The sequence below is a fragment of the Gorilla gorilla genome, chromosome 8 (assembly GCF_029281585.2).
Source record: "Gorilla gorilla gorilla isolate KB3781 chromosome 8, NHGRI_mGorGor1-v2.1_pri, whole genome shotgun sequence".
NCBI classification, from domain to species: Eukaryota; Metazoa; Chordata; class Mammalia; order Primates; family Hominidae; genus Gorilla; species Gorilla gorilla.
The window spans coordinates 50,078,455-50,105,225 of record NC_073232.2 but is presented as its reverse complement, the minus strand read 5'-3'; the positions used below and the strand labels follow the sequence as shown (position 1 = coordinate 50,105,225).

Genomic DNA, 26,771 nt, shown 5'->3' with positions numbered 1-26,771 from the left:
ACACACAAGTGAGCATGGGTTCTGCTGTCACTGCCAAGATGAAGTGCTTTGGCCAACACCGTCCACTGAAGTGCTGTGGTCAGCAGACTGAGAACTCCTCAGGCCCTCCATCACAACAAGTTCCCAACCACCAGGGGCCAGAAAACAGAGCTGGGGACCTGTTACCAGCCCCAGAGTTAGAGTACACAGCCCAGGAGTGCTGAGGTGTGCTTTGGTCCCCTAACATGTTCCAGAAGCAAAACCAGTCAACTTAACCCACTTTATACCACAATCAAACCTCCGAGGACATCAAAGAAGAAAAAGGCAAAAAAAAAAAAAAAAAAAAAAAAAGCCATCCAAAGGATAGCACCTTAAAAAATAAAAGGAATATCAGCACATAGAGATGAGAAAGAACCAGTGCAAGAACTCTGGCAACTCAAAAAGCCAGACAGGGCATGGTGGCTCATGCCTGTAATCCCAACACTTTGGGAGGCTGAGGCAGGTAGATCACCAGGTCAGGAGATCGAGACCATCCTGGCCAACATGGTGAAAGCTCGTCTCTACTAAAATACAAAAAAGTTAGCTGGGCATGGTGGTGTGTGCCTGTAGTCCCAGCTACTCAGGAGGCTGAGGCAGGGGAATTGCTTGAATCAGGGAGGCGGAGGTTGCAGTGAGCCGAGATTATGCCACTGCACTCCAGCCTGGCAACAGAGCAAGACCCCATCTCAAAAAAAAAAAAAAAAAAAAAAAAAAAGTCCGAGTGTCTTCCTACCTCCAAATGACAGCATTAGTGTCTTAGCAATGGTTTTTAACCAAACTAAAATGGCTGGAATGCCAGATGTAGAATTCACAATATGGATAGGAATGAAGAACATTGAGATTCAGGGAAAAGCCATAAGCCAATCCAAAGAATCTAAGGAATACAATAAAATGATACGAGAGCTGAAAGAAGAAATGGCCATTTTAATAAGGAACCAAACTGATATGATAATGCTGAAAAACTTACTGCAATAATTTCACAATACAATTGCAAGTATTAATAGGCAAAGTGACCAAGCTTAGGAATGGATCTCAGAGCTGGAAGACTGGTTCTCTGAATTAACTCAATCCAATAAAAATAAAGAAAAAAATGAAGAAAACCCCAGAGAAATATGGGATCAAGTAATGAGAAAAAATTTATGACCCATTGACATTCCTGAAAGAGGGAGAGAAAGCAAGCAACTTGGAAAACATATGTGAGGATATTGTCCATGAAAATTTCCCAAACCTCACTAGAGAGGCCAACATTAAAATTCAGGTAAGGCAGAGAGCCCTTGTGAGATACTATACAAGATGACATCCCCAAGACACATAATCTTCAGATTTCCCAAGGTCAAAATGAAAGAAAAAAACGTTAATGGCAACCAGAAGGAAGGGGCAGATCACCTACAAAGGTAACCCCATCAGGCTAACTGCAGACTTTTCAGCAGAAACTCTCTGAGCCAGAAGAGAGAAATAATAGTGGGAGGCTTTGCCATTCCACTGACCTTATTAAACAGATCACTGATATAGAAAACTAATCAAAATATTCAGGACCTGAACTAGACACTTGACCAAATGGACCTAACAGATATCTATAGAACTCTCCACTAAAAAACAAGAGTATACATTCTTCTCATCTGTACATGGCATGTACTCTAAAATCAGCCGTGAAGCAATTCTCAGTAAATAAAAAAAAAACTGACATCATACCAAGTGCACTGTCAGATCACACAGCAAAATAAAAATAGAAATCAACACTAAGTTCGCTGAAGACCATACAATTACATGGAAATTTTACAATGTGCTCCTGAATGACTTCTGGATAAACAATAAAATTAGGCCAGAAAATAAGAAATTCTTCGAAACTAATGAAAACAAAGACACAACATAGCCGAATGTCTGTGACACAGCTAAAGCAGTGTTGAAAGGAATATTCATAACACAAAATGCCCACTTCAAAAAGTTAGAAAGAATTCAAATGAACAACCTAACATCAAACACAGAGAAACTAGAAAAACATGAGAAAATGAACCCCAAAGCTATTAAAGGACAAGAAGTGACCAAAATCAGAACTGACTGACTGCAATTGAGATGTGAAAAACCATACAAAAAATCAATGAGTCTAGAAGTTGGTTTTTTGAAAGTATAAATAAGATTGATAGACTGCTATCTAGATTAATTAAAAAGAGAAGTTCCAAATAAACACAATCAGAAATGACAAATGCTTCTAGACTTGATAAACAACTTCAGCAAAGTTTCAGCATACAAAATCGATATACAAAAATCACTAGCATCCCTATATAAAAAGAACATACAAGCTGAGAGCCAAATAAGGAACACCATCCCATTCACAATATGTACAAAAAAAAAAATACCTAGAAATACAGCTAACCAGGGAGGTGAAAGCTCTCTATAATGAGGATTACAAAACACTGCTGAAAGAGATCAGAGATTATACAAACAAATGAAAAAATATTATGCAGCCATAAAAAATGATGAGTTCATGTCCTTTGTAGGGACATGGATGAAGCTGGAAACCATCATTCTCAGCAAACTATCGCAAGAACAGAAAACCAAACACTGCATGTTCTCACTCATAGGTGGGAATTGAACAATGAGAACACATGGACACAGGAAGGGGAACATCACACACCGGGGCCTGTTGTGGGGTTGGGGTTGGGGGAGGGATAGCATTAGGAGATATACCTAATGTTAAATGACAAGTTAATGGGTGCAGCACACCAACATGGCACATGTATACATATGTAACAAACCTGCACGTTGTGCACATGTACCCTAAAACTTAGAGTATAATAAAAAAAAAAGAAAAAAGAAAAAAAAAAGAAAAATATTTCATGTTCATGGATAGGAAGAGTCAATATCATTAAAATGGCCATAGTGCCCACAGGAATTTACAGATTCAATGCAATTCCTATCAGATACCAATGAGATTCTTCACAGAATTTGAAAAAAAAAAAACTATTTTAAAATTCCTATGAAACCTAAAATGAGTCTGAGTAACCAAAGCAATTCTCAACAAAAAGGACAAAGCTGGAGGCGTCATATTACCCAACTTCAAACTCTGTTACAAGGCTACAGTAATGAAAACAGCATGGTACTGGTACAAAAACAAACACACAGACCAATGGAAGAAAAAGGGAGCCAAGAAATAAAGTCCCACACCTATAAACATCTAATCTTCAACAAAGTTCACAAAACCAAGCAATGGGGAAATGAGTCCATATTCAATAAATGTTGCTGAGATAACTGGCTAACCAAATTCAGAAGACTGAAACTGGACCCTTTCCTTAGGCCATATGCAAAAATCAATTCAAAATAGATTAAATACTTATATGCAAAAACTATAAAAACCCTGGAAGATACCATAGACCCTGGTAAAGATTTCATAACGAAGATGCTAAAAGTCTTTGCCACAAAAACAAAAATTGACAAATGTGACCTAATTAAACTAAAGCGATTCAGCACAGCAAATGAAATTATCAAGAGCAAACTGACAACCTACAGAATAGAAGAAAATAATTGTAAACTGTGCATCCAACAAAGGCCAAATATCCAGAATCTATAAAGAACTTAACAAGCAAAACAAAATAACCTTACTAGAAAGAGCAAAGGAAATGAACCGATGCTTCTCAAAAGAAGACATACATGCAGCCAACAAGCATATGAAAAATCACCCACATCACTTACAATTATAGAAATCAAATCTAAACAACAATGAGATATATCCTCTCACACTCAGAATAGCTATTATTAAAAAGTCAAAAGATAACAGATGCTGGTAATGTTGAAGAAAAAAGAGAACACTTTTATACACTGCTGGTGGGAATGAAAATTCATTTAGCCATTGTGTCAGGCAGTTTGGTTATTTCTCAAAGAACAAAAAACAGAACTATCATTTGACCCAGCAATCCCATTACTGGGTATATATACAAAGAAATATAAATTATTCTACCATAAAGATATATGCAAACATATGTTCATCACAGCACTATTCAATAATAATGAAGACATAGAATAGACCTAAATGCCCATCAGCAATAGACTGTTAAAGAAAATGTGGTACATACACACCATGAAATACTACACAGCCATAAAAAGAATGAGATAGTGGTGTTTGCAGCAACACAAATGAAGCTGAAGGCCATTATCCTAAGCAAATTAATACGGGAAGAGAAAATCATGTTGCAGGAAGTCAGGGACCCCAAACGGAGGGACTGGCTGGAGCCATGGCAGAGGAACATAAATTGTGAAGATTACATGGACATTTATCAGTTCCCAAAATTAATACTTTTATAATTTATTATGCCTGTCTGTACTGCAATCTCTGAACATAAATTATGAAGATTTCATGTACATTCATCAGTTCCTGAATGATACTCACAATTTCTTATGCATGTCTTTACTTTAATCTCATAATCCTGTTATCTTCGTAAGCTGAGAATGTACATCACCTCAGGACCCTGTGATGATTGCATTAACTGTACAAATTGATTGTAAAACGTGTGTTTGAACAAAATGAAATCTGATTGTAAAATATGTGTGTTTGAATAATATGAAATCAGTGCACCTTAAAAAAGAACAGAATAACAGTGATTTTAGGGAACAAGGGAAGAAAACCATAAGGTCTGACTGCCTGTGGGGTCTGGCAAAAAGAGCCATATTTTTCTTCTTGCAGAGAGCATATAAATGGACGTGCAAGTAGGAGAGATATCACTAAATTCTTCTCCTAGCAAGGAGTATTAAATATTAAGACCCTAGGAAAAAAAAAAAAATTGCATTCCTTGGGGGAGGTCTATAAACGGCTGTTCTGGGAGTGTCTGTCTTATGCAGTTGAGATAAGGACTGAAATACGCCCTGGTCTCCTGCAGTACCCTCAGGCTTACTAGGATTGGGAAATTCCAGCCTGGTAAAATTTGGTCAGACTGGTTCTCTGCTCTTGAACCTATTTTCTGTTAAGATGTTTATCCAGACAATACATGCACAGCTGAACATAGACCCTCATCAGTAATTCTAATTTTGCCCTTTGCCTTGTGATCTTTGTTTTGCCCTTTGCCTTGTGATCTTTATTGGCCTCAGAAGCATGTGATCTTTGTGACCTACTCCCTGTTCATACACCCCTTCCCCTTTTGAAATCCTTAAAAAAACTTGCTGGTTTTGCAGCTCAGGTGGGACATCACAGACCTACTGATATGTGATGTCACCCCCGGCGGCCCAGCTGTAAAATTCCTCTCTTTGTACTCTTTCTCCTTATTTCTCAGACCAGCCGACACTTAGGGAAAATAGAAAGAACCTATGTTGAAATATTGGGGGATGGTTCCCCCGAAAAAACCAAATACCACATATTCTCATGTATAAGTGGGAGTTAAGCATTGAGTACATATGGACACAGAAAAGGGAACAGACACCAGGGCCTACGTAACAGGGGAGTGTGGAAGGAGGGTATGGATTGAAAAACTACCTATCAGTTATTAAGCTGATTACTTGGGTGAGAAACATATCTGTATACCAAACCCCCACAACACACAATTTGCCTATATAATAAATCTGCACTTGTTATATATTTGCCTATATAACAAACCTGGACTGAACCTAAAAGAAAAGTTAAAAAGTAAATAAATCATTATTTTAAAGAGTTTTTTTTTCTTCTTTTTATTATTATCAGTGGAAATGATGCGGTAGTGGGAGGAGGTAAGAATTTTAAGAGCTGTAAATAAGGTAAGATGAGATCCATATAATTTTGTGACCATTACATAAGTGAGGCAAAGCATGATGAAGCTTACATTTTTCCAGTTGGGAACCTGATAAAACCATTGCTTAGATATGGAATATGGAATAAAAATAGTGGCCACAAAAATGGTTATAATAATTTTTATGTATGTATAATAATTGGTAGTCATTTAGGATTTATAGGTATAGGCCTTTAAGGTGAAATTAATTCTGGAGATTTCTATTTGAAAGAGAATAGAGATTATGATTTTACCACAGGAATAGATGAAAATATTTCACATTCAGTGAGTAATTTAACAGAAAGCAAGAGTTCCACGAATTTTGAGGTAAATTACAGGACAGTTGTGAAAACTATGATTTAGCCTTGGTTTTTGTTTGTTTTTCAGTTAGCAATACTTCTTGCTGAGTTGTATTTCACAGTCAATGCAATGATGGCTCCAAATTTGAGCCCTCAAAATTGTGGAATTTAAGGAATCCCCTGAAAAATTATTTACATGGTACCTGGACTGCTGTCAGCCCTCCATATTCATACTTCTGGATCTCAGGCTACAAAATGGGTACTTTAATAGAGAAATTAGCACACATGTGACAGGTTTCTCTTTTGCAGCCCTGATATGTAATTCAGGGCAGAAATGACAATATAAATGCAAAATCTTGAGTAGGATTCTCTGCACCTTTGTGAGCTAATAGAGAGCAATCTGCCTAAGATTGTAATGTTGGCAGGGAATATATTTGATTCTGAGCCAACCTGAAGTAAGAAGAGCCTTTGTTAAATGGCTTAACACCTTGTTATATAAAGAGAACACAGGCCCTATCTTTACAGAAAATGTATCCAAGCAATCCTTGTTCTTGTGCAAGTGAACGCTAATGCTTCATTCTTAAAATTTCACCTATAGAAAGAGTATCATGTAAGCTCTTTTCATTCCCCAAAGTGGCTGCGATGGAAACAAGTCCTGATGCATGACAGAGGAGGAAAGCTATCAGTCCTGTGGTTAAAGAGGGGACATTTCCACTAGATTTCCAATTGCATATGGAATCAAGAAAGAAGCAACTGGGAATTACTTCACACAGCAAATCTAAGGAAGAGACTGTTAATTTGGCTTTGTCAGTTACTCCTTCTCAAGGCCCATAATTAAATGTGAGTTTCTGGGCACTAATGCAAAAGCCAGATTTGCTCTGAGCCTGTGGGGCTTATAAATTGGTTGCTTTTGCAAACTGTTATTGTTCCTTTAGGTCAAGAGGGGAAGAATTATTGTCTTTGTTCAGTTGAATTAAATGCTCCCCTTGTGGTTTGAAAGAAGAAATTTGCCTCCCTCACCCTCTAAGATTACATACAAAGGGAGAATTGTTTTTGGGCAAGTTAGACTTGATGAAAAAATATACAGTTCTACTGGATTATAGCACTGTGTGTTGCCTTAGAGTCACATGACTCCAGTTTTGCCTTCTATATGAAGCCCAAGGCTTTCATCTTTTTCTGAGACAGTGGGCTCTTCAGCTTTAAGCACTGACTTTTGTGTGCTAGTATACAATGCCTGTACACTCCCACAAAAAGCTCAAGATGTCCTTACACGTATTTGCTGTAGGTGTCCTTCAGCCGATTTCAGTGCCTAGAATCTAGATGCTTTGCACCTAGTTTCACCTTTGCTCACAGATGCTAGTGCCTTTTAGAATCCCAAGAGGCCAAAGTAAAACTGAAAAGCCTAGGAGGACCTGGTGTGGCAAAATCTCATCATGATCCATGCAACAGTGGAGACAATGTTACGCTCTGCCTCAGGTTATACTTCTATGCAAATTAAAAATAAAATTCATAGGAAGCAATTATATTAGAGTTGGTATTTAATCCAGCATTCTTCTGAATTATCTTACATATAAACTTAGTTCATCTTAATATGAGAATTATATAATAAATTTGAGGAAATCTAACAGATTTGTTCAAAATATGCTTGCTGAATAAATAAATAGTATATGCTAGCACAGTGTATGCATGTGTGTTGCATGTGTGTGTATGTGTATATAATGGCTAATTTTTAATATTACCTATACTAATGCCTCTAAAAGTTAAATCTTGATATACACTAGAGCAAGATTGTCCAACCCACAGCCCATTGACCACATGCAGCCCAGGATAGTTTTGAATGTGGCCCAAAAGAAATTCATAAATTTCCTGAAAACATTATGAGATTTTGTTGTGATTTTTTTGTTTTCAGCTCATCAGCTATTGTTAGTGTTATTGTTAGTGTTAGTGTATTTTATTTGTGGTCCAAGACAATTCTTCTTCCAGTGTGGCCCAGGGAAGCCAAAAGGTTGGATACCCCTGCATTAGAGTAGATACTTTGCATTCATAAATGAAATACAAAAAAGAGTAGTATAATAATTCAACAAAATATTTCTGCCTTTAATACTTATGAGACATATTTAACCTAAATTTAAGCATTTTATTGGGCAAGTCACCATTTCCCTTTAAAAATGTGTATATTCCAAAAAAATTAGCCAGGCACGGGGGCACGTACCTGTAATCCCAGCTACTCAGGAGGCTGAGGCAGGAGAATCACTTGAACTCAGGAGGCAAAGGTTGCAGTGAGCTGAGATGGTGCCACTGCACTCCAGCTGGGTGACAGAGCGAGACTCCGTCTCAAAAAAAAATACGTATATTCATAATTACAAAATCTCATTCCCCTTTAAAACCATTTTGGCCACCCTAAGAAACCTGAGATAGTTTTGCAACACTAGTTGGTCATATCCTCTGGTTGTTGGCTCCTGAATAAACCTGCATTTCCTCTCATCAACACTTCTCTTTCGAGTTTGGCTTTTGAGCAGCAAGCAGCTGAACCCGGGTTAAGCTACAATTTTTGGTGCCCAACATGGGATTGTAAACTTCAAGTGGTCTAGCTTGCCTGGTATCCAACAGATGGAGCAACTGGGAACAGCAGCGTTCACACTACCAAGCAAAGCATCAATCACTTTGAATGCAAGCTACTTGTTGCTAGCTGACCCCATAGCTGGGATTCTAGAGACACCCCAGCTGCCAAAATTGCTTTGGCTTGGGGGATCTCCCTTCTTTCCTCTTCCCAGCATCAGCTGCCTGCAACACTTCACTGGTGTTAGGAAAAGCGGTGTGTCTGGGGAAGCTGACATGCTCCAGGACAGAGTAGGCCACTCTGGTGTGTAGAGTTAACAGCTCCTTTTACCTTGTATTTGGGTTTTTCCTTGCAATAAGCCACTTTGTGTATTGACTGGAGTACCCTATTGGAGAGGGGAATAGCTATTGGATTTTTCTTTTTTTTTAGATGAAGTCTCCCTCGGTTGCCCAAGCTGGAGTGCAGTGGCATGATCTCGGCTCACTGCAAGCTCCGCCTCCCGGGCTCGTGCCATTCTCCTGCCTCACCCTCCCGAGTAGCTGGGACTACAGGCACCTGCCACCATGCCCAGCTAATTTTTTTTTTTTTGTATTTTTAGTAGAGACAGGGTTTTACCATGTTAGCCAAGACAGTCTCCATCTCCTGGCCTTGCGATCCACCCACCTCGGGTGGGTGCTGGATTACAGGCATAAGCCACTGTGCCCAGCCAGGTATTAGATTTTTACCCAATTTGAGAACCAGTTCATTTGCATTTGTCTTCCAGTTGTCTTTGTGGGCTCTTGGGTTACATCTTTAAAAAAATGGGAAAGTTAAAAGACATGCCAGGTTTTCTGGGACTCTAGATGGTTATATATTATGGCCCTTTTTTGCACATTTTAAACTGATCAGCAAATTACAGCAAGAAAAATTCAGAGCTCAAATGGTTAACTTGCAACTATAGAGTTAAGTAAAGTCTTCTAAAGCTCTCTATCTATTTTTCTCTTTATTTTTCTGCCTACATTGAATCTACTGTGAGAGGAAATAGCTTTGTAAGCTATTGGTGTTGGGATAAAACTCACTGTTTATGCTGACACCAATTCAAGGTTACTTGGAGATTTTTTTTTTCTTATACAGTTAAGTCAGTTCTAGCTAAAACATAAACACTGCAAACTCATTTGAAACTGAAGGGAAAAGGGGGTGGTGGTAAAAGAGGCTTTTCTAAATTATTAAACTTCCCTGAAATGTGCTTGACCCAAAATTTTGGTCCACAACCTTCACTGGATTACCAACCAGACAAAGTTTAGCCATGTGGACAGGTCTCAATTTTGTCAGAAATAATTTGGATCCAGCTATATCTTTTATAGGCTGGTGACTTTGTGATGCTGTCATATGATTAGAGTTCCAAGGTAAAAGATACAGGATCTTTGATTTTGTGTGTATATGTGTTCATATGTGTATGTACACGTATTATGTTAAAGTCATGTCCAGCATGTTGCCAAATTGGCTTATAAGTAAATGATTACTCACAAATTAAGTAAATCCAAATGCTTTTCATGTTCACATAAATTTAGTAATCTTTCATAAATAAAAATAATTTTAAAATTATTAGTAAAACAAAACTAGAAATGCCTTTGGAATTGTAAGCATATATTTTTTATGTGGGCTTACAGATTATTTTATATTTTGCCTCTGCTAGAAATTTTAAGGTGTCAGGGGTTGGCACAACCACAAAAGTTATAAGACTACAAACCCAACCAAAAAAAGAATAATCTTTGTTTATGTGAATTTTTTGACAAATAAGACTAATTTAAGATTGCTAATTCAATAAAAACACCTGAATTTTCTGAGTTATCAGCAAGATGCTCATGTGTTTCACTTTAAGGTTCTTTCTTAGGTGAATACTTGGTATTCCAAGGGTACACTAAATGGTTAACAAGAAAATAACTTGAAATGATGACTAGCTTTGTCTAATATCTCAGTTTTCAGAAATAATTTGGATAAAATGTTAATATTAATGAATTTCTGGGTAAAGTGGCTCACACCTGTAATGCCAACACTTTGGGAGGCCAAGGTAGAAGTATTGCTTGAGCTCAGGGGTTCAAAAGCAGCCCTGGCAACATAGTGAGACCCCTATCTCTAAACAAATTTTCTTAAAATTTAAAAAATATTTTTAGCTGAGCATATTGGCTCACAGCTGTGTTCCCAGATATTCAGGAAATTTAGGTGGAAGAATCACTTGAGTCTGGGAGGTTGAAGCTACAGTGAGCCATGAGCATGCCACTTCACTCCAGCCTGGGCAATAGAACAAAACCCTGTCTCAAAAATAAATAAATAAATAAGTACATGTAAATGGGATACATGCTCACTTATAAATTTTGTAATTTAAAATCTTAAAATTATTTTGAATTGAATAGTAGATGCTTGTTGGATGTCTGGGTAATTTTCAATTAAGAAAGTGTTATCATATGGAAAACATGTTACTAAAAATTGTGGAGTGGTTTCATCTATAAAATGTTAACATCTGAGAGGCAGGTAACAATTTGCTGCTTCCTAAAATTTAAGGCTACTAAGAACAAGAGTTCTAGTTAATACATAATTCTGTAAGTTGTGTTTTTATTAAGAAAAGAGGTAATTTATGTAATTTGTAGACTATTTAAAAGTTATGAAAGAAGGTAGGAAGAAACAAGTAGGAATAATGCAAAGATACTTAAGGATATGAAGATGTATTTTTGTAGGGAAAATTATAAAGAAAAAAGAATAATTTTGTATGGAAAGGGATCTTGTATGCTAAATTTTTATCCTACAGTACAATGACTGGTTTTGTAAAAGAGAGGGAAGTATGGGAAAAACACAAAGTCCAAACATGTCATAAATGGTCTCTGTAAGTCATGATAAGGTTTGTGAAATGGAATTTATGAAAGGAATTGTATATGTAAGTTCGTTATAATTATAAAGGAAAGTATTTATTTACTCTTAATAAAATTATAAGAGGTTTTTATTTTTAATTCTATCACCTGTCTCCTTTTGAAAACTCCTTAGATTTATATCTTGGAAGTTCAACTTTTGGCCAGGTGCTCATGCCTATAATCCCAGCACTTTGTGCCTCATACCTATAATCCCAGCACTTTGGGAGGCTGAGATAAGAGATTTGGTTGAAGCCAGGAGCTCAAGAATAGCCTAGGCAACATAGTGAGATTCTACCTTCATAAAAACTTAAAAGAATTAAAATTATCAGGACATGATGGCATGTGCCTATAGGCCTAGGTACTTAGGAGACTGAGGTAGGAAGATTGCTTGAGCCCAGCAGGTCAAGGCTGCATTGAGAGCCACAACTGCTGCACTGCATTCGGGCCTGGGCAACAGAGTGAGACCTTGTCTCGAAACAAACAAACAAACAAACAAAAAAACACAAAAGAATTTTCAGCTTTTGCTGTGTATCACTATTTTCATTGTTTCTCTCCCTTTTAAAAGGCCTGAGATGATCACTCTCTCTCAACTTTTATCTTAGCTCCTGTAACTCTTTTTCTCTGTTTCTAATTGTTGTTGTGGCCTGATGCTAAAATGCTTCATCTTGAATGTCTAAAAAGTAATGTTTTCCAAAAATCTAACTTGATTTTGTCCTCTTTGCTTTTCTTCATATTTCTGAATCATTTCATGTAACTGGGAAACTTCTCATGCAGTTACAAGGAGTCATATATTCTCCTGCTATACTCATACCTTGAACACACTCCCTGTGTATGGTTAATGTCAAATACCTTTACTATCAAGTCTGACTTCTAGGTTATCTAAATGGGCTTCCCATAAGGAGAAGCAGTCACACTGCAGGTTTTTCTTTGCTTTTTTCATAATCAAGTTAAGAAACAAGAGTTTACATTTTATCAAGATAATTACTATGCTGTCTTTATTAGGTTTCTGATTACTTAGAAAAACTTTAAAAAGGTTAAGGCTTTTATATTGATGTAAGTTCTTCTGTATTGCTTGTAAAGTCTTTTGATTATCACTCTTGCCTAAATGAGTAACTATTATTCTATGTTGATAAAATGTTGCAAGCCTTTTAACACCTTTGATAAACATCCTCAAAATCAAAACTCTAAACTAAGTCTCTGAACTAGACTTATTACTGGGGACTTATCAAAGCTATACAAATTAAATTACTGTGAGGTTGAAGAATCCTTTTCACAACTTCCAGTTAGATCATAAACTCCAGTATCACCACCTCCACTCCCCTTGAAAAGGTCCTTTATCATGTGCTATTAACTAATCCTGTGCTGTTAAGTTACAGGGCTTTGATTCAGAGTACAAAGATCTTATCTAAAGATGGCACCAACTCCTGCCAGTATCTGACACCAAACTTTAGTTAACCACAGGCTTATCTTCAGACCTGAGAAAACATAACAATCAAAGTAACTACCTCGTGAGACATATGAACAGTCCTGCATTAAAAAATACTGAGATTCATTTAGTAATTTTCATTCAATCTGAGTCCTAGATTCTAGATAATTTGAATGTTTAGCTATCTGTGAGCTTCCTTTTCCTATCATTGTCAAAATCAGACAGGGGTTTTGACCTTTTTTTTTGAAATGTTGCTAATTCTTTATGTTTGGTTTTACAGAGCTAAGAAAACCTTTTTTTTCTCTCTTTTTGAGCTATTTAGGACTTACAGAAATTGGGTAAAACAATAAAGATTACATTTCTCTCTCATCTAATATCTCCAGATTTTGAAAACTGTTCAATCCCACTGGGCCCATCTATTTTGCTTTGCCAACAGACTGCTGCTAAAGCTATACAGTATCAACCACCTTCCCTCTAAGCCCAGGGACTATCGTGAAAGAGGTGGACATATGAGATTGTTAAGTGCCAGTTTTTAGGGATGAAATTAGCTCAGAACTTCCAAATCAAAGACAAGTACACAAGTGCCCATACAGCTGATGAGTCAACACACAGAACTTATAGACAAGTCAATCCTGTAACCATTCTTTTTGGCTTTGGGTTTTTGACTCTTATGTTACTTAAAAGGGTTGTATTGGTTAATGGCCCTCTGGCCACTTCCATTCCCATATGGCCTAGAATGTTTCATTGGCTGTAAGTCTTTTGACTCTAAGCCACTTGGCCATAGGGGTCCCACCAAGTGACATAATGGATCTGAGGCAGGTAGCCACACCATCCTGGCAATTACATTAAACTAAATAAAACTTTGGCAATTGATGTTGCCTCTGGCATGTCTTGACGAAAAAGGAAGAATGTAAACTATAAAAATAAAATCCTAACATCCCACCAACTGAATGGACACTTTCTTTGGCCAAGGCAAGACAATGTAAGTGCCTCCTTTGGCCTTTCCAAAAGTGTCTTAACAATTTAGTTCCCAACACTTATGGGACAGGAGGTAAAATATGCATCATTATACCTTCTATTTTATGGTTTAGACACATCAACTGATCAGAGTTAATGTTAAAATAGAGATTATAAGACTGACAGAACAGATTCTTTTAGAAATAAGACAGAAACTATAAACAAGTCTAAAGCCATGCCAGGCAAGGATTAAGTCTCCACCACAAGGTAATCAGGGTCATATGTTGCATGCATGTTTGTTCAATATGCATGTGTCAGGATCACCTCCATGAATATAGATCCTACTGTAACTAGTTAAATACATATTTTTAGCCAACCCATCCTTGTATCTCCACAGGAGCCCCAGGTGCAACTGACAGTGGGATACAAACTTTTATTTTTTTAACATTTTAAATTTTATTTTCTTTCGTGTGTGTGTGTGTGTGTGTGTGTGTGTGTGTGTGTGTGTTAGAGTCTTGCTTTGTCGCCCAGGCTGGAGTGCAGTGGCACAATCTTGGTTCATTGCAACCTCCGCCTCCTGCTTTCAAGTGATTCTCAAGCCTCAGTCTCCCAAATAGCTGAGATTACAGGCATCTGTTACCATGCTAGGCTATTTTTGTTGTTGTTGTTGTATTTTCAGTAGAGACAGTGTTTCACTATGTTGGCCAGACAGGATTTCATGTTGCCCAGGCTGGTCTCGAAATCCCGATCTCAAGTGATCCACCTGCCTCAGCTTCCCAAGGTGTTGGGATTACAGGTGTGAGTTACCACACCCAGCTGGTACAAACATCTGACTTTCTTCTACGGGGGCCACAGATTCTGTAGTTAACACTCATCTATCCCCTGATTCAAAGACTATGATGATTACAATAATGTCAGGGGAAACTGTGACTCACTCTTTTCTACAACCTTTAGATGGGCATCTTGGTGACAACAATTGATGAAAAGATTAACCATAATCTTTTAAAAAAGAGCAAATATGTTGAGGAACTAATTTAACTTGAGATAAGTCATTGCTGGTTGCCTTGTTGTGGATTAGAGTGGCTCCCCAATGTAGGCTAAAGTTGAGTCCCCTTGAAATATGATATGGTAGGCCAAGTCCAGGTTTCTGCCCCAGTGGAAAAACCAACTGATGCTTTAAGAGATATAGCAATTGCCACATATGTTAACACTCTAGGTACTATGCTTACTACATGTCATGAGTTTGCTTCTAGCAGGACCACTCATCCCACAGACATGTCCCTACGTCCTTTTTGATTGGGAGATAGGGTCCTTCTAAAGATTTGGAAAGTATAAGGTCCTGAACACCAACTTGCTGCCAGGTCAAATAGTTTCATTTCCACAGTTGCCCCACATTGACCATGTTCAGCAGGAAGCGCCCAGATGAGAGACGATGTCCCACTGTCCCTAACCTTACAAGACTGTGGAATGAGCCTTTGACAGTGGGGAATTGTAACAATGAATCAGCAAAAGAGCTAACATAATTAACTCCATTTTTGTTTAAGGGGCCTTTACCCATTCTTGCGCATAGGCTAGGATAATTTTAGAGCACTAAGAAAAAACACAAAAACAATAATCATGCAGTTTTTGAAACTAACTCTGGGGTTAAAAGGGAAATATGTAAACAACTAGCTATGTTTTGTTAAAGATTTATAGGAACATTGTGACCTGACCAAGGATGAAGAAGTTCCAAACCTCTTCTGATCCTCACTGGTACCCAAATGCCTGTGGCCATTGGTCACCTCTTGTTCACAATCCCTTTCTCTTCCTCCTGCCTTTAACATAATAAGAGCCTGAAATTTTTACTGACCTAAGACAGTTTTTTAGAACATCAGTTCACCATTTTCAGGGTTTGCTGGCTCTCCAAAATAAAGTTGCTCTTCTTCCTCAAACTCCTGTTTGAGCAAGGAAAGCAACTTTATTTCGGAGAGCCAGCAAACCCTGAAAATGGTTGTTGTGTGGTGAGCAGGACAAGTTTGGACTTGGTTACAATATTATCACAGAGTGAGAGAACACCTTAATTGTGATGCCCTGATTATATAAAAGGCTTAAACAGAAATATAAAAAACCTCAAGTTTATCCTAAAAATGACATTAGCCAATATCAAAAATGCAAGGAAAAATATGTATAGTCAACAAGAAGGTAAACTTTTCAAAAATGAGAAAGGTGTTAGGAAAAAGACTTGCTAAAATATTTCAGCTTCTTTCTTTGAATTTTATTTAATTATTCTGTTTATAGCAGCTCTGTTTAAAAATATGGGTAGAGCTTTAATGAACATTACCATGAAGCATTGTTACTTGCTATGTTTATGCATTCCCAGCAAATTTTCTCTTTTAACACAAAGCAGGTTTTTAATCCCGTAAACTATGAACAGGAGCATCATCATATCTCATTCAACCTGCTGATTATACAAACCCTCAGCTAAGTCAAATAAGTCACTCCTTTGCTGCAGAGTCTCCAATTATTTCTCATTTAGCTTATAAGGAAAGGCAATCCTCATGGTGCCTGTAGATCTCCATATTTTCAGGCCTGGAAATCTCTGTAGACATTTTCCCTTTGGGCATAAAGAAACTTTGGGGCATAAAAGTAATATTATCTATCTTGATTGAATACTGGTTACTTGAGTGGTTACATGCATTACAATTTAGAAAAAAATTCAAAATGCATTAATCTGTATACCTTAAATAGGTGCATTTTATCAGTTATAGCTTGATAAAGTTGAATATAGAAAATAGAGAAGAGGGAGGAGAAGGAAGAACAAGTGCAATCCATCAAGCACAGATAAAATTCATTTGGCCTTTCTGATGAAAAGGGAAGCTCCCATCTTTATTCAGAGATTCTTGAATAAAGAGGAAGGAGGTATATATCAACGAATGGCATCATGGTAATTTGGAAGATTAAAGAACTATAAAGAGTACTATAAAAGCCATACAGTTATAAAGTATTCAAATATAGTGTATATTTACTATGACTTCTTTCAGAGCTTTTATGTTATCTGATAGCAATGAAAGTAATTCTATAAGTCTGTGTTCTGCTCCTTTCCCCTAAATTTTAGGATTTTTATTTCATTTGCAATGAATGAAGAAGCACAGCTTTGAAAGACTGAATTCCCAGCACTGGGTGTCAGCTCTACCAAATGCAGTACAGATTGCAATCTGACCACAGAATCTCACCACAAAGAATGCCTGGGTCTCGTCTGATTATAGCTACTGGCTGTAGGTTCTAACTAGGGTTTAATGCAAATTTTCCCTGTAGTCTGCTTGGGGAGTTGGCCTCATTCTTGAATTTTTCTCAAAAAGTTATTGCCAAAAATGTGAGTTCTCACCGCAGTGAAAGAGGAAATCCAGCTATGAGCATATATAATACAGGAGAAAGAATGCAGAGAAAACACATTCTTTTCTTGCTACTCAGTTGCCAGAGCAGTACATCTGTATTTTCAGTTGTGATGCTATGTCCCATTGAATTCAACCACACATTGGAAAAATCAGTTTACCCTAGAATCTAGTTATTGTTGTGGTACAGTTTAATTTTTGTCAAATAATTCTTTCTAAAATTTCTAATGTAAGTCTTTAATTTTCAAGATATTTTGCTTAAAAGATGATATGGTTTGGCTGTGTCCCCACCCAAATCTCACCTTGAATTCCCACGTGTTGTAGGGGGCAGGTCTTTCCTGTGCTGTTCTTGTGAAAGTGAATAAGTCTCATGAGATCTGAAGGCTTTGAAAAACAGGAATCTCCCTGTACAAGCTCTCTCTTTGCCTGCTGCCATCCATGTAAGATGTGACTTGCTCCTTCTTGTCTTCTGCCATAATTGTGAGTCTTCCCCAGCCATGTGGAACTGTAAGTCCAGTTCAACCTCTTTCTTTTGTAAATTGCCCAGTCTTGGATATGTCTTTATCAGCAGTGTGAAAACAGAGTAATACAGAAGTAATTTCTATGACATTATATAAGAACTAAAGTTTTATTTTTCCAAAAATGTTGAATGTTGATGCTGTATTCTGGTGATGTTTGTTTTACCAGAAAAATACATCATATTCAGGATATGAACTAAACAAAAATTAGTTGCTACTGCTCAACTGACTTAAATATGAGATCTTGTCTAATTATCTCTGATTGCTTCCTTTGGTTTCTAGTGATTAATTATGCCTAATTATTCCTTGATTTTTGGAAAATCACATTTAAGTTTCCTCTGCAACGAAAAGAATAGGTAAATCAAGTCCTCTAGAAAAAAAGCATAAAAATATATTTTTGAAATTCTAAAACTCATAAAGGTAAATAAAAATCCCATTCGTTTTTATTTGAATATTTTGCTAGAAAGTACAATGGAAGGAAAGAAGTCTTTTTTCTAAGACAGCAGTATTTTAGTCAATTGTGTATCAACAGACTTCTGTATAACTGGGAGCCACATCTTGGAAATGTTCTTTGCAATGGCAGTGACATCTGAGGAGAGTCCACTCTGATATGGACACTACACTAGGAGGACACAAGAGTACAGTAGGAAAAAATTAGTCTGTGCGGTGAAGGAGTCCTACATTGTCCCTCAGTAGATTTCTATAAAATTTCACTTAATTAGTAGCAAGTAACAGAGTTGGAATGAGGACCTAGATCTTTCATTTTAATCTAATACTCTTTCTTCCACTATTTTAGTTAGAGTCATATGGGCAAGCCCACAATTAGTACATGAGGACATTTTTAATGGGTAAGATTACAGAGAACCATTAATTCCAGCCATTAAATTAATCAATTCAGCAAAGCTCTGATTCCCCCTTCCCTTAATTGTTAAATAAGTAGTTCTCCATTTAGTTGTTAAAGGATTATTTCTTGATAACAAGGAAATAATAAACTTCTTAGGACACCCCGGTATGAATAGCTGAAATTGATTGATAGTAATCTCAGTAAATCGTTTCATTCTAATTTTTAGTATATCTATACTGCTTTGAATAACTCTTCTACCTACAGCCCATTAATAAATATTTGCCTAGTCAAATTTTAGTTTGTGCTATACTCCTAGAAGGACATGGGGTTTATGGAAGCAAAACTAACTGGACATTTAAGGCATTCAATAATGTCTTTTTGCTTCCGATTCTAGCTGTATAACATAGGTAAATCTCTTAAATTCTCAGAACTTCAATTTATTTATATGTAAAGTGAGGAGTTGTACCATGTTGGTAGTTATTAACATGTACTGTACTTATGAATCAGTCTGAAAATCTTGCTAAACTGTATATTCTGAGCTTTTCTTAATTTTTTTTTTGTTTTCTCGGAAACGCTGATTCTCTAGGTCTTGGTTGGAGTCCAGGTATCTGCAAATTAAATAAGCACTTGAAGTGATAGTATCTGAGTGTCTGTAGGCAAATGTTAGGAGAACTGAATCAGATGTTCTTTGAAAGATTTTCATGGTTCTAAAATGTTCTGATTTAAAATCCACAAAGAAAAAAAGCATTGAAAATGAATCAGCAAACTAGATGTAATTAAAGCTTCTTGCAATTCCATTAGTAAACTTTTTAGAATGAATTACACTTTAAGTATGTCTTCATTTTTTCTTTTACATTGGCATGAAAGCAGTGAACCCTGAAATGTTTCAGTCCTTGAGTTCCCAAAGTTATGTAAAAGCTTGATAATCTTAATTAACCCACATTATCTCTTATCATATAATAATAGTGCTTTCTAGAAGTTGACTATCAGATGGTGAAGTCAGTTCATTAGGTTTATATCAGCTGGTCATTACTTCAAGTTTTTAAGCTATAGAAGTCTGAACTACCACCAAAAGAGCAACTATCATTTTTTGCTCACATAAAGAAGTAAAAATCTTCAAAATATTCTCAGGTGTTCTATAAATATTGTTCTCTCATGTTCTAGGAAACCACCTAAAGTATATTCCAATTGATAAACTAAAATCACTTGGAGTTTGCTAATTTTGAAGATGACAAAGGTCCAGGAGCTTTCACACAGCTCCTTAGTGGTTTCAGTGTGGCCTGACTAGTGGCTGGACTGTGCCACAACAACTTATTTTAAAGATTATTGTGATACTATTGGTAAATAAATGATTGGAAAACATAGATACCTATCTGTAAAATGTAAAATAATAGTCTCCCACCACTTTCTCTTTTTCACTTTTCACATTCCGATCTTATCCCTGTTTTACTACTTATCATCAGGTTGTAAAATAAGTTTATATTAGATTTTACCTGAAGATAGTAAAGATAGTAAGGATGCTAAGGGTTTTCTTAGGATACTTAGAAAATATAGTAATCCTGTCATCTCTCTAATTATAATAAGATTATTGACTAATAATCTGGAAGTATGGCCTCAGTACACTCACCTGAGCAATGAGAGTCTGGGTAGGCCTGATATTCTTTATTATAGAAACACACTGTTTAGAATAAACAGTTACATAATCAAACTGCTGTGTTAATTTCTTGGTTTCATCACTTGATTGCTTTGTATACTGGGCAAGTTATTTCAGTCATCTTTGATTCAATTTCTTCATCAACATAAAAACCATGATCACTATTGTACATACTTCATGAACTTCTGCAGATATTAAATTACTTAGTATACATAATTATACCAGTTATGTCATTTTTTAAATTGTTGCTAATACTGTTAATCCATTCAAATATTAAATGAAAGCATAGTTTGTAGTTCTGTAAATTTCAATACTTCACTATATAATTTGAGTACAATGCATTATTCGTAAGCTGAATATAGGGTTTTGGATATCTTCTGAAGGGTAGGTTACAATTAAATTGCTAATTATAGAGGGTTGCTAAAGGTATTTGTACCCTGTGAAGTATTCTATTATCAGTTCTATCCTGGTTATTCAATGTCAGCCACAATGCCTCTAAAAAATTTGAAGTCAGCCTTTATTTTAAAAGTGCCTTAAACATTTCACTGAAATAATTTAATGTATTGGTTTAATGGAACTCTCATGATACAGTAGAATAAATGGGCTGTTAAGAATATTGAAAGAATTAAGAAGCAGTGAATTTAAAGCGCCCTCTTCAACTTTTCTTAGATGTTATAAATGTAACCATTAATATACAGTTTCCTACTAAAGTACACCATACTGGAAAGATCTTTTCTCTTTTTTTATGATTTAGAAATGGTAGTTACAATATGTTGAAAGTATAAGCCTTGGTTTTTTATATATTAAAGCACTATCAAATCATAATGAAGGCAATTTTTCCTATAGTCTTAATTTAGCTATTTAATATAAAATCAAAAATGGCATACATAACTATCTAGAAGTGTCAATAAATAATTAGAGCGGACATTCAGTCTTTCCAGTAAATAATTATTAAGTATAGATTAGGTTGCTTTGGGAGAATATAACATCTTAGAACTTTACTTCATGATAATAATCACCACTTATTAAATATATACTGTGACACTACATACTAAACCCCTTTCATTTAATCTTACTTAATATCTCAATAACCAGTGCTGAATTGTCTTACAAAGTTGGTATCAGCACCATCCCCTCTAAATTCTCCCTGATTCAAGGAAAAATAGGAACTGAGTTCTAGTGAATTCACTTCCACTTATGGTTTTTACATAGAGAGAAATGAGAAATTCTGTCTGATACATAAAATGCAGGAGACAAAGAGAGACCATTATGCTCCAGAGACAGTTGCTCCTGGACAGCTACAAGGTTCAAAGTAACTCAGATGAGCTGTTTGAGAAGAACCTGCATCATTGCTGCAAGCTGAGATTATCTGGATGAGCTTCGCAGAGATCTTGAATTTGCTATGGCCGTGGAGTGAGCTCTTCATAGCCCTATACTTCTGTTGTGTTGACAGTGGTTTCAGATCTTCCATTTGTTTTTTAAGCACAACATTTAAACCCTTTCTATTGATAACAGATAAGGTGGTGTCTATTTTCCTGACTGAACCTTGATTGACTCAATCCTGATAAAGTAGGTAACATTATTCCCTTTTAAAAATCAGGTTACGTTCAAAGAAGTTAGGTAACATATTTGAAAATCACATGGCTAATACATGGATCCACTAAGATGTGTTCCAAATTCAAAGATGATTTTGCTCGATGAAGAACATATCAGTCACTAAGTTCTGAGGCTGGTTCTGAAAGTGGTATGCCTTATACTAAATTAATCTATGTTGTATCTATACAAAGAGAAAGAAAAGGGTATGTATCATCACAAAATGTAGGATATCGATCTGGGTGGTGGGAAAAGCTATAAGAAAAGTTATAGGGAAAGACGCAAACCTTCTTTGAAGGCTGGGAGGTTTTGCAAAGATTTGGGAGAGAATAAAAGCTGAAGGAGGCTAATTCTTTTACCTTGAGGCTGAGGACAAGAAGTAGGCAACAAAGGAGTGTAAAGGAGTTTATCTAGATAAATTTGTTTACTTATGTTGTCCGGAAACTGACCTTTGATCATCCCCTTGCAAGACTGCTCCCTGGAAGGGGGGACGGCAATGTTAATTATCCACAGGTTGTGTTGGCTCCAAGCCTTTGTCATTAAATCTGTACTGAATAAATACAAGTGGCTCTGGCTTATGGAGACTGCTAACTTTCTTTGGCCCCTAGTGCCGGCAGTCCCCTAGCCTGCTCTTTCACTGGATACCTGTGTCTGAATACTGCTTTCATCTGTCGCTCGGTCAGGGTCTGTGGAATGGACCCGGCAACTAAATACAGTAATATAAATCTAATTTAATGTACATTTATTTTCTATCTAAAATAGGAGCAGCTTAATGAGAGAACTTCATTATGCAAGTTTATAAGGTTTTTTTTTGTCCAAGTTTCCATAGGTGTACGCAACCTTAAAAGTCTGATGTGCCTTTTGAGTCTATTGGTATTAATACATGAAGACCATTTCCTCACGCAGCAAGCCACCCTGGGACCTGAGACATGATAACTGAAAACTTTACACAGAAGATAAAGACCAATGGCTTAGTTTTTTGAGGAAGGTAATACAGAAGGAATAAGAGCATTAAGAGCCAAAAAGAAAAAATAATTTAATGAAAGTAGGCAAGTGAAACTAAACCGACTACTCCCAGTTTACATGTTTTGAGACAACTGACTCTTCTAAGGTTGAAGTCAATTGTCTTGTCTCCTTGGAAACAAGGTGTCTCCTGGATAAACCCCTCTCCCCTCTCAGGCTAAATTCAAAAACCCTTGCTCTAGCTCCATTATCACCATATGTATGTATTTATCAGAAAGATTTCAAACTTTCTTGCCGTTTAAAATGGTGGACAGAGGCAATATCTTTAGTTTTGGAATGTCGAGAATCTTTAACAAGGTATGGAGAATTGTAGATGCTTAGTAAGCAGTCATAATAATAATAACATGGGTCATTTGTGTATCTCTTTGGTGAAATACATACTCAACTATTTTGCCCATTTTTAAATTTTTTCTTCTCTATTGAATGGTGAAAATTTTTGTATATTCTGGATACAACTTATTTACCAGATATATGATTGGAAAATATTTTCTCCTAGTTTTTCACTCATATTTTTCATTTTCATAATGATGTCATTCGAGATGCAGAAGTTTCAAATTTTGGTATAGTGCAGTTTATCAATTTTTTTCCTATAAGAATTATTATTTTGGTATTACATATAAGAATTATTTGCCTTATCCAAGGTCAAAAAATTTATTTCTCTTTTTTCCAGATGCTTTTGTTTGTTTTTATCGTTATAGCTCTTATATTTAGGTCTTTGATCCACTTTTAATAAATTTTCTATATAATGTTAGGTAGAGGTGCAAGGTTCCCCCCTTTTTTCTAATTAAAAAATATTGCAATGGGGATATATAATTTTTCCAACAGCATTTGTGAAATGACTATTCTTTTCCTATTGAATTGTCTTTGCACTTTCGTCAAAAGTCAGTTGACCATAAATATAAAGTTGATTTCTGGACTTTTAATTCTGTTCATAATCTATACTCTTCTCTTAGTGTCAATGCCAAATGGCATTGATTACTATGGATTTATTATTCTTACTTCTTCTTCTCATTTTATATATCATGAGTATCATTTCAGGTCAATGTTCATGCTTTTGAATAATTTAAGGAATCTTCCTCATACTTTGTAATAATAAACATAATTAATGAATAATGCTTTTCAACTGGTCCCTTATGGATTCATAAAGATTGCCTCCTATGTTGTATTACAAAAGCTTTGTTTGGCTATTCACATGTAATCTATACATTATTTGGAATGAATTTTTGCAGTATAAATTGGAGGTACAATAATTTTCATATCAGTACTTAAATGCCTCTGCATTAATTACTTGAAAAGACTATAGGTTACTCACTGTTCTGTAGTGCAATCTATGCCATAAATCTATTTTTTTAGACCTTCTTAAAGATTTTCATTAAATTTTTATACTTTTATTTTTTCTACTCAAGTACACCTTTTGTCAAATTTATTACTATGTACTTGATATTTTTCATATACTGTAAATTATATCTTTTTCTTTGTAGTGTGTTTCTGAATGTTGTACTAGAAACCAGAAGGTTTGCTCAACTTTCCAATTAATTCTGAAAAATTAATGTTTAGAGTCTGTTGAATTTTTAAACACACACACAAAATCCTATTGTCTGTAAACATTTAGAGATTTTCTATTTGCAATATTTATACTTTTAATTTATTTTAGTTCTTTACAGCATTTTCCAATATTGAATAGAAGTAGTAATTTTGAGTCTTTCTTTTGTCCCTATTTGTACAGAGAAAATATTTTAATGTTTCACTTTCAGTATGATGATTCTAAAATTTTTTGTTTTGTTTTGTTATGTTTTTGCTTCTCTGTTTATTGTTGAAAAAAATCTTTGTTTAATTAAGTAAGCTCCACTCTATTCGTATAGTAACATAAATTTTATAAGATAATTTTTTCTAAAACTACTGAGATACTCAAATGATTTTTCTTCTTTAGCTTGTTAATGGGATGCAACATGTTGATTGGCTTTTTTAGGATTGACCTTGGTAATGTTGAATTCTCTTTCTATGTTGGTTCGTTGTGCTTACTCATATTTTATTTAGAATTTTATATCTAGTATCTTTTAGTTTATCTGTAATTTTCTTTGCCTGTACTGATGTTCTCAGTTTTAATATCAAAGTTATAATTACCATTTAAATTGATTTAAGGGGTGTTTCCTCATTCCAGTCTCTGGAATAATTTATTTAAGATTTGAAATATGGTTTCTTCAAATATTTGGTAAGTTTTCCCAATGAAAACATTAAGTCACAAAATTTTCACAATGGTAAAATATAAAATTACTAATTTCTTTTCTGTATTAAATATATAATTACATAAGTTTTCTATATTGCTTGTTTTATATGTGTTGTGAAAAGCTTTGTCAATTTTATTTAGTTTTTCATTTTAGCTGAAATAAATTCGTTCACAATGTCTTATTGTCTTATTTTCTGCTGGGCCTAAAGTGAATCAATAAAATTTTCTTATTCATTCCTGATATCAGTGATAAGATTTCTCTTTCTCTTTTTCTTTTTCTCTGTCTCATTAGTCTTGCCAGAGTTTTATCTTTTTTACTGGTCTTTTCAAAAAATTAATAGTTTACTTTGTTGATCCTCTCTTTTGTATTTTTATTTTGCTTTTTATTTATTTATGCTTTATTCTTTATTATTTGTACATTTTTACTTACTTTGGATCCTTTTATTCTTATTTTCTTTTTATTGAACTTTGCCTAACTTCTTGGGGTGGATATTTGACTCATTAATCTTCAATGTTTCTTCTTTTGTAATATACTCACTTAACAAAGTTCTTCAAGAAATTGTTTTTCTGTATCTTACAAACAATGTATGGATTGTTTTCATTGTCATTTACTTCAAATATTTATTTTTTTGCAGCTTCTTTGAAATGTGTATTATTTAGAATTGTATTTTTTAGATTTTAATTATTTGGAGATTTCTTAGTTTTATTTTTTATTCATTTTTAATTCAGTTGTACTGCAATTAGAGAGTATATTCTGTATGATTTCAGTGCTTAACCATATGTTGACGTTTGGTTTATAGACCTGCAATTAGTCACTTTTTATCAGTGGCCCATATGTGCTTGAAGAAAACATATTCTGCAAATTTTGGTTTTACTCAAATCTTCCTTGCCCTTTCTTATTTTTTTCAACTTTTTCTTCTATAACTGGAATGCACAGTTACGTAAGTTTCAATTCTCTTTCAATGATTGTTAATATGGCTACTTCTTTGTAGTTTCTCTTTATCTTTGTTTCGTATGATTTGAAGCCATATATTGGATGCATATATATTTTGATTTGATGTATTTTCTTGGTACTTTATAAATTCAACTTTTTATTCTTGTGAAAAAGCCTCTTTTATCTCTTAAAATGCTTTTTATTCTTTCTTTCTGAAAGGAAAACAAAATCTGAAATTGATCTCCATGTACAAAACTAAGTCACACCATCATCTCTGTAGGTAACTTTTCTCCTCTATATGCTATTTTATTGACAATGACAGCATTCCACATTCATTATTTTTCTTTATATATATATATATGTGTGTGTATGTGTGTTTTTGTTTTTTTTTTTTTTTTGAGACAGGGTCTCACTCTGTCACCCAGGCTGGAGTGCAGTGGTGCAATCATAGATCACTGTAACCTTGAATTCTTGGCCACAAATAATCTTCTGCCTTGGCCTCCAAAAGCACTAGAATTACAGGCATGAGCCACCATGTCTGGCCACAGTCCTTTTTGTTGTTGTTCCTTCTCACTTATGGCACTGAGTGGTAAGCTTTCTATCTTCTCTAACAAAACTATTACAACACAGCAAGCATACATGGCAAAAGGACCATAGAATCTCATGATTTTACTCATTCCTATGATTAGAACTTATATAAGCTAATGGGAAGCTAAGAAGTAATTTGTAATAG

At 35.3% G+C, this 26,771-nt stretch overlaps 1 long non-coding RNA gene across 3 annotated transcripts in view; it reads left to right on the top strand.

Moving 5' to 3' along the window:
• LOC109028669 (uncharacterized) overlaps positions 1-25,281 on the top strand; it is a 109,337-nt gene extending 84,056 nt beyond the window's left edge. The window contains exon 6 of one of the 3 annotated variants that reach the window (XR_008668786.2): positions 22,675-25,281. This is a non-coding gene — a long non-coding RNA (uncharacterized lncRNA). Of the gene's footprint in view, positions 1-5,683; positions 5,845-17,569; positions 20,095-22,674 lie in introns of those variants that run through there. The other 2 variants (XR_008668785.2, XR_008668788.2) reach the window with 2 other exon arrangements.
• The last annotated feature ends 1,490 nt before the right edge of the window (positions 25,282-26,771 follow it).